The following is a 9,874-nucleotide window of genomic DNA, read 5'->3' as shown; positions in this document are numbered from 1 at the left end:
TTCCACAAAAGGTTTTGTGACATTTTCCTCCGATTCTTCACATCAAGAATTTCTTTGAATGTAAGTCCATGGCCGCCCTAACATCATGGCATGAGGAGAAGAAATCTTCAGATGGTGTGCTATGGATTCCTTTAGATTGCGCAGCCTGGAAACATATAGACGAAACATGATCGGATTTTGCCAGGGAATCTCAAAATTTGCACTTAGGCCTGGCTATGGATGGTGTAAATCCATTTGGTCAAAGATAAACATCCTACAGTATGGCCGTTGTCATCGTCAAACTACAACATTCCCCCGTGGTTGACTACCAAGAAGAGGCACCTATGGCTAAGCTTGATTGTGCCGGGCGGTATAAAGTGAAGAATATGGATGTGTATCTTCGTTCACTATTGGAAGAACTACAACAATTGTGGATTGGCATAGAAGTGGTGGATATGAGCCGACACACAAGTCGACAGAATGCTTTGATCAGAGGCATTCTAATGTGGACCATGCATGACTATCCCGGACTAACAAAATGCTCATGTGATTTACACTCAAACTCAAACACTTTAAATCTTGGTTTTTCTTAAGCTTATCTATTGTCATGTGTATACATGCAGGGCTTCAAACAAGTGGTTTCCTTGAGGTGGATTCAACTAAGAAAGGGACTGACCTAAGAGACACTTTAGTAACACCCGAGCATTGTGAACAAGTAAGTATGTAAATAGTTAACATCCAATTTTAGAAGTTATGTGCTTGGAATCTCTCATGTAAGTTATGTGGCTCTAGCAGGTGATATTTCATCCTACAAAGTCTGCATCAAACTGGTGGTACGTCATAGAGGTAGGCCCTCATAGTGCACGGACATATGAGGGCTACCATGTGCCAATCACAGCGGCATCAATGGAGGAGATCGGAGAAGATGCTCAGTCAAAAGCCGCTGAGGTGGTGCCAGACGAGCATCAAGCTTCTACTCTCTATGGGGTGCATGCAGAGGATCTACAAAATGAAATGGAGGACATCTGTCTAAACGAGAGCTCTATATAGATATAGGAAGTTATGCTGAGCTATGCGAAGATGAGAGAGAGACCTCTTAAAGCCATAAGTATTGTATTTGAAAAATTTTGCTCCGTTTTGTAATATATATTGTATTCACGTGGCTTTTTGTCCATTCCTGTCTATATGCATCATTCCGTCATTGTATTTAATTTTCATTGCATCCACTCCAGGTACATATGCTCTAGGTATGTTCTCACAAGTAGGGACGATGAGCACTGTGCTCCGAGTGCGATGGAGACTGAAGCTGCAATCACGAAGGAAGTGATCTATCTCTGCTCATAGATGTTTCTTGTCCCATTTCTAGATCTACTTGATCGAGTGAAAGAGACGCTAAGAAGCACTACTACTACTTCTTAGCGTCTCTTTCACCTGATCAACTAGATGTAGTGGTGGGGCGAGCAACATCTATAAGCAGAGACGGATCACCTTCGCGATTGTAGCTTCAGTCTCCATCACACCCGGAGCGCAGTGCTTTTACAAATTCACAAGGACTTCAATGAAATCTCTCTACACAGGAATCCCTCCCCCTTTGTGAGTCCTCTCTCTTTCTCTCTCTCTCTCTCTCTCTCTCTCTCTCTCTCTCTCTCTCTACTTGTCCATGTTTTCTTCTCCATTCATTCAATATTAAGATTAAATGTTCATGTGTTTAATGCAAGTATGGATGATGATGAGTTTCTTTCTTCTTTGTCACCCCAACAGAGGTAGTGGTACGAGAATCGTCATTGCTCTGGAGCACCATCACGCTTTCCTACTCCTTTAGCGTCTCCCTCTATTTTGAAGCATTCAGTGTGCTCCAAAGCTTCAGTGTCGACGAGACGATCTTCACACTAGTCTAGGCACCAACGCTTTAGTGGTGGCAGTGGTAGTTGTTGTGGGGATGCCGCCGCCGATGCCTCGACACCGCCTCATATTCGATGAGGCTCTTTACCTTCCCCTTATTTGGCCACCCCCACACCAGCCAACGCATCCCCATCTATGCCAGGTTTTGCCTGGCTGAGGGTCGTTGCTACACACCACTACCTACTCCTCCAAGAGTCACCCCAACAATCCTTGCTTCAGGGCCCAGACTCTAGTGGAGACACCTGACGTCCGTACCCCCATTGACACGCCGCTAGAGACCCCTACCGAGACACCCAGGTTCACGTGTCACCGGTGAGAGGGCTTGCCTTACTCCGTTGAATTCAGCAATGGCATCATTTTGGATGATGAAGGCAAGAAGGTAATCTCGCGCATGCGCGGTCTTTGCTCTCAGGTGTTTAGACACTACATACTAAACACCTGCAGTGAAGTACCAAGTGAATTAAAAGATAGAGTCATCAACATGATGCATGATGAGTTTCCCGTGTCAACAGGGGATGACCGCTTCAATGAAGAAATGATGAAGGTTGCATGAATACTACAAGCACAAGCATTCTGAAGTGCAAATAGCAATAAAGCATGGGTGGAACAGATCAGATTGACTGGCCAAAGAAGATTGGAAGAATGCGAAGAAAGCAACGCGCGAGAATCCTGACAAGTGGAAGCAACAAAAGGAGGTAGCCAAAGTGCGAGTAGAGGCAGGAAGCTTGCACCACTTAGGGAGCGGCGGGTGGGCATCATTTGAGGCCGATTTTGTAAGTGTTTTTGCATTGCTCTTTAGGTTTGATAGTTTAGGGTTTAGGGGTTTTTTAATCCTAACATAATGGATTCTTTGTATGTTTTGATAGTGGTCGATGATAGGATGTGACCCCACACCGTATGAACGTGAGTACGCAAGCAAGAAGGGCTTAAATGCCCTGATGGACATTCTGAGTTCTCGCGGCGGCATGGTTAGTATTAGGGTTTACTCTTTTCTATTTGTTGTATTGTTTTGTAAATTATATGTTTATACTTACAGAAAGCTGTCTTATTGTTTCTTTTTGCAGAATCCAATAGATATGCTGCTTGGACGCGATGAGACATTTGATTAGATGAAGTCAGTCTAGCCGTATCTAGATAGCATTAGTTTCCTTTTGTCATAGCATATGTATCATGAGATGACGTGTATACGTCTTTTTGTAACTATTGGAAAACCATGTATATTTTCTCAATAATGACAATGGTGTTGTAACTATTACATTTGCAAAGTTTAACAATGAAGTGATTTTCCTATGATGTGTACAACTGTCATTGATTTACTTTCATCAATTTACTTTTGTCCGTTTTGTATCTTTATTCTGCAAACAATACTATGGATGATGGAGTTAATGGTTATATTGTCTTGTGGGTGACTATGTTGGGTCTATACCTAAGCTTGCACTTTCTTTCAAAGGTGAATCTGAGCTTATCTTGGATTCATTTAGGTTTACTCTATTATTGAAACATTCAATATGGTTGATTGAATGCCCTTCCACCAAAATTTTTACTCTCGGGCGTTGCTATAAGCGTCGCTATATAAGGCTCTGCAGCGTCGCTATGACCATCGCTATAGGTATCCTGTATAAGCGTTGCTATGGTCATCGCTATATGCATCGCTGTATAGCAACGGCCATAGCAATGCTCATAGCAACATTCCCGTATTGACGCTATTAGTGACGGTCTTAGCAACGTCGGGGAGTATAAAAACCCAATGTATTTTCGTCGCTAAAAAGTCACAAGTGCACACAACCTCTTGTAGTGAAAACACACTCAATCCTTATCTACCCAAAGCTACACTTAATTGCATGTCAGGTAGAAAAAACTAACCAAAACATCCACAAGCTAATCTAATCGATTCACCAATCATGTGAAGTCCAAACACAACCAAGCTTGTAGATCGGATAAGTAATGACTAAAGAAACATGTCTATGATCCCAAACCCCCCTTTTGATCACTTTCCAAAATCGTGCTTATTATCTATGGGGTAGATTTGATCTAATTATTTTTGGTCCACTTCACTTTATAGCTTAGCAATGCTGTCCTAATACCCTTTCTATGCATAAGATGTGATTTAGATGTGTAAAATTTGAGTTATAAGTAGAATAAGAAGAAGATTAGCTACAAAAAAACCACAAATTTATCACAAAAAACTTACAATGTCATGTAGATCTTTCACCTACACATGCAATGGAATAGATGATGCTCCAAACAAACCATTCGCGAGAGAGTTACGAGCTTGAGAAAGAAGAAAGAGAATAGACAATGCTTAGTAATCACTTCATATGCTTATTATCAAAAAGACTTACAAACGTTTTATAGAAAATTGATTTTATAACTTAGCCATAAGGTTTAGGTCAAAAGTGAATATCCTACTAACTCTGTTACAGCCTAGGGACTCATTGATACAATCTAGAAGCATTTAGTCCTGCTGAGTTTGGCTCAAATTACATAGTCACTTACATGCTTGGCTCAAGAATCACTACATTACAAAAACGAGTAGCTATAGATGTTAATATTGTTATAATATATATAGATATATTTACAATATAGGTTGTTACAAGGGCTCATAGCTTAGCTATGTAGCTAACATTCGCCCTCGTCAATTCCGGGTTATCCACAACATAGCTAGTTGAAGGCTAGGTAGTGCCCTAACCATTACACTTGAGGACGTTTGTGGAGATACTCCAAAGCTTTGTGGTATTTGATATGAAGCCCTTTTTCTATAGAGGTGATAAACTACATGGTGATTTAATTCTTTCTTCAAGGCCACAGACGTTGCAGGGAGGTTTTGTACAACCGGGCCAAAGATTTTGGATCAAAAGGTGAATAAATCTGTATAGAATGCCTCTTCAAATGTTTGACATAAAACCCATAAAGCATTTCATCTGAGGGTTGGCTAAATAAGTCATAGCACAAGCCATAGCGTTGTGTAGCTCAATGATCAAAGAAGTCCTTAGCGTGGACGAGCAGCCAAGAGAAGATAAGAAGCCAGCGTTTTCCCTCCCCAACTCCCTGTGTCATTGTCCACCCTTTCCTGCTTCCATTTTAAAATGTTGTCCCTAGCGGTGCTATCGAAAATGCCCTCTTCTCCTACGTTTTGAGACGTTGCGCCCAACAGCACCGTGCCCCCCCTCCTACGCATTTTGAAACGTTGCCGCATGCAAGAGTTTCCCACCATGACGACGGCGCCCTCCCATATGCATTTTGACACACTGACAGCCCTCCTCCCTGCCCGCCGGTTTCAAAGGCACAGTGGCCAGCGTTTTGAAATGATCGGCTAGTAGCCTAGCATGGCGCTAGAGACAACTCCCCCCTCGTATGCCTCAATGTTTTGAAACGCTTCAAGAAAGCTTTGAGGTTTGAGAGAGGGAGTGCCAAGCAAGTTGAAGGAGAAGTTGGGCTTCAAGGGCGAGCCTTCGAAGGAGCTTGGTGGAGAGATTGATTACATGGCTTGGAGGAGTGTAGAGTGCAAAGGCACTTTGGAGGACTCTTGGAGAGCGGCTTGGGAGTTATTTCCGTCTTGGGATTGTTTGTGGCCTATTGGAGTGCAAGAAGGTACAAAATACTTAGTTTTGCAACTTGAACAAGGCATCCCCTTGCTTGAGACCCGACGACATCGACCTAAGACAAGCAAAAGCTACAGATAACGAATCATCAACCATCCATTTAGCGGCCTATGCATTGACACAACTCTCAAGGAACCCGGCACATTGTTTGGCTCAAGTTTGTGAAGTCAAAAGCAAATGGCAGAGTTTGCTAGAGAACACTGACAAAGGTCAGTTGGACAAGGATGGTAGTACCAGTATTCAGTTAGCTGCCTCTGTACCTGGGAGTTATGACCACAATTGTTATGATTGTGTTTCGATGCTTTGTTTGGCTTGGGAGTCGGAAGCCAAAGGAAAAAGCAGGAATTCATTTGAAGACAAAGACAAAGCAAGCTTGACACAGATTATGATAATAAATTTTTGATAGAAGAGATCGGCATGACACATGTGGGCGGTGGCCATAGTGGCCTCGAAGTTAGATTTCTAATCAAAAGAAAAGTGTCACCATTAGCTTCACCCAGAGAGAGGCTTGTGAGTGGCAGAGAGGGGCAATGACTGCTCTCTATAATTAATTTGAACCCTTGTGTTGGAGTTCAAGTTATTGGTGTTTGGACCCGTAGGTTGGAGTTCAATGCACATGCATCTGGTAGGGAACCAATCAAGCTTCTAAAACACTATGGATGGGCTAGACAATTCATTGTTGTTGGTTGGATCATGGACAAGATGTGTTCCAACAGTTCATTATCTTGGAGTTTTATATTTTGGATGTAATGTGTTCATAGTTCACGAATGGGGGATTATTGGACGTAGTATGGTCTACAGTTCAGAGTTTCTACAAAGGCAACCGATGCTCAAGACAACATTACTTTCAGGTACAAAGTTGAGGAGAGCAACGCTGAGGTGTATCTAGTATCCCGGCCGATGTTGGGATGTCCATGGTAGCTTCTTCATCGACTTGGTCTCACTATTGATGTCCACTATGAGTTGCAGAGAGGGTGTTAAAGTTTAGGCATCTCAAGTGAACTGCTCAATGTGGTCCCATTATTTAGTTTGGCTTTTAGGTATTTATTTTACTTATTTGTCAAAGTCTTGGGTAGGGAAATTTACTGGGATTACTATATAAGCAACCCCTTGCCTCCATTGTATACACATTTATTTATTCATTGCCAAGGTTGATTGGTTCAGGAGACTCTCTCTCTTGTTTGTTCTCTCTCTCTCTCTCTCTCTCTCTCTCTCTCTCTCTCTCTCTCTCTCGTGCTCACTCCCCTTGGTCTCTATGCTTCCACACCGTTGACTTTGACACTCCCAATTGTGCATGCATGGTACAAGGTGCTATGTAGGATCTTTCCTCATATCTTTAGGAGCATTTGTGTGAAGTATGAGATACCTTAGATATTTTGAAAGCTAGATTCTTTGCTAGTTAGGATTTGTTAATACCAAATCAGCTTTGTGCTCCTTTACTAGTATTTGTTTGATTGAGAGTAGTTGAAACTTTATCAGTGGGTACGGGAGAGATTGATGGTGCCACTCTTCATTAATAATCTTGGGAGAGATTAGGGTGACATTGAGCAAATAAAAAACTCTCTCTTCCTTCTAGATTTGCTTGGTCTCCTATGGCACCATATTCTTGAGCTCTAATTAAACTAATCTACTTAAACTGGGCATTAATGAGATCCCCGCCTAATTCTTGTAGGTGTGATTTCAGGCATTTGTGTAGACTCACCGCTTGACCTTGTCAAACATTGTACAAATTGGAGTGCCTCTCAATCTCCCATGGGTAGCTCTAGTGCATCTTCATATTGTTACCATATACATGTGGTAGTGATGTGTGTGAACACACTAGGACCACCGGGGCAATTTTTCCCTCTTTAGGAGGTTTTTTCCCCCGAGCATTGTATATATGCCCATCACTCTAGGGCGATCTATCTTTCCGTTGCACACTAAGTAACACACTCTCTATTCTGTGCCTTGAGCTTCTTTATCTTCTCCAAGATGTGTGCATTTCTCTACAACCCTAATGCCAACAATTGGTATCAGAGCAGGTTACATCCTCCCGGGCTTAGTCGCCAAACTGCTCCAGCACATGCCTGCTCACTTTCTCCAATTACAGTGAGGTTTGATGAGCGTTCGCAGGTTGAAAAATATTTTGGGTAATCTTGTCTTGTAGAGCTCAGTCTGCTCAGATTCCTTATTTGGGCTCATTTCGGCCTCCGTTTCCACTACACGCAAGTCTGCACAGGCAATTTCATTATTTTGTGCAGAATTTTTGTCAGTGCCGATTTTTGCATAGCAGGTGCCTTACAGTCTTCTACGGTTTGTGCTATATAGCACGTGTTGTTCCCACTTAGTTTCTCCTATTTTTGGGCAGTTTTCACATCAGATCCAGCATTTACCATGGCTGATAAAAACACAGATGTCGTCAAGATGTTTGCTGCCTGCTGAGGACAGGTTGGATGGGGAAAATTACCGTATGTGGGCTTATATGATGCAACACATTCTTGTGTCAAAGGGCGTCTGGAATATTGTGCAGGGCATTGATGTACGTCCTGGTTCTGAAACTGTAGGCAATGTTGAGGATGTTGCAGGTCTTGCTACAAGGATTGCTGCTATTAGAGTTGTTTTGCCTACGGCATAACAAGCTCGTTGGGATGTAAAGGATGCGTAGGCTCATGTGTTGATTGCATTTTCTATGAAGCGCACCATTGTTCCTCACATCCGTTCTACAAAATCTACAAAACAAGCTTGAGATATTTTGGCTGGTCTTTATGCAAGTCACAATGAGGCTAAAATTTTTTTGCTGCGTAAAGAGCTAGAGTCGAAGATTATGCATGAGGAAGATGATATGGACACTTTCCTTGCTAGTGTCAAGGATATCAATGAAAAACTTATTTCTACAGGTGAAGTCATTTCAGACGGTTCCCTTGTGCAAACTGTTCTTGATGCCTTACCAGATTCTTACCAGGCTTTTGCTAGTACTTAGAGACTTATGAACCAAGGAGATCTTGAAGTTGTCAAGTTTGATGCATTATGCACATTGCTGTTGCAAGAGTCACTTTCTAGAAAAAATAGGACTAGGCAGCGTGCAATTGAACAGGCTTTTATTGCTTCTCAGAGAAAGGATGGTAACAGCAATACAACCACTTTTTATGGTGATAGCCGTTTTTCGGCTCTTTGTAATTGCCACAGTGAGTTACCTCACCCTACCAAAATCAACTAAACATTGTGGCTATCCCTACCATTTCACTGTACATAGGCGTGCGTGAGTCACAGGACTTTTCCCATATCTTCTTAAAAAACCCTCAATTAGCTAGTCATTGGGCTAGTTGAGCCAAATATATATATATATATATATATATATATATATATATATATATATATATATATATATATATAAGTATATTATGGCCCATGCGTATGTAAATATTTCTTTGTATATAGGGCCTAAATAGAAGTTTTTTTCATAATTATTTTAATATTTATTTAAATATTCTACCTAGGTGTGTGTTATTTATGCTCTGTACATTGCCTCGCCATTACCACAATTTTTCTTACCATTTTTCATACTCTTTATTCCATATAGAAATATTTTCATGTAAGCTTCTCTTATATTTGGTGTAACTCCACCCCAACAAAAATCCAAAAAAACTAGTTTTATTTATGTGTATATTTTTCACTATTGTGATTTTTCCCTTCCTACATCTATTTTGTTTTTTTTCTAAAAAATTAGAACACCAAAATATTTATCTTTTTATGGTAGCCTCATAATGAGAGAGATTTCTTTTGACCCCTTCATATTTTTTCCACTTATATTATTTATATTTGACATGTACATATTTTTTAGACCCCTCAATATTTGATTTTCTTAGTTATACTATTCACTTATATCATGATCTCAACAATATCTTCAATTATAGACCTACCAAATAAGGTCAAGGGTAGGTGGCATGCATACATGCACTATGGAGGGCTCACTCTTGGAGGTATTCAAAAGAATCATCCAAAGAAGGACCCCACAAAGACCTTGTGCAGTGGAAAAAAACGGTCGGTTTTGCTGAATTTTTAAAGTTCACTTGCTCTCCGAATTTGAAAAGGTAATACAAACAAACGTTGTAGCTCGTGGGCTGAACTTTTGCCTCAAATTTTTTCATATTTTTTTGAGTTACGAGCTGTGAGCTATAATTTTATTAGTGGACCCCAGTTTTCCCATTCTATGCAGCCACACTCTCTCTTCCACTTTATCATTTTCCTTTTTCACACACACTTCTCCACTCATCATCCCCACCTCTCTCACCGCTCCTCTCTGCACCCTACTCACCTTCTCCTTAACCTTGAAGAATAAGAGAAACCATGGTGAACTTATACCTCCCACACACAATTCCATTCCAAAATTGACCACCTAGTCTCATTTTTCC

This window comes from Adiantum capillus-veneris, chromosome 25 (genome assembly GCF_014529385.1).
Source record: "Adiantum capillus-veneris isolate H3 chromosome 25, ASM1452938v2, whole genome shotgun sequence".
In the NCBI taxonomy this organism is placed as follows: domain Eukaryota; kingdom Viridiplantae; phylum Streptophyta; class Polypodiopsida; order Polypodiales; family Pteridaceae; genus Adiantum; species Adiantum capillus-veneris.
This window is presented reverse-complemented; position numbering follows the sequence as displayed.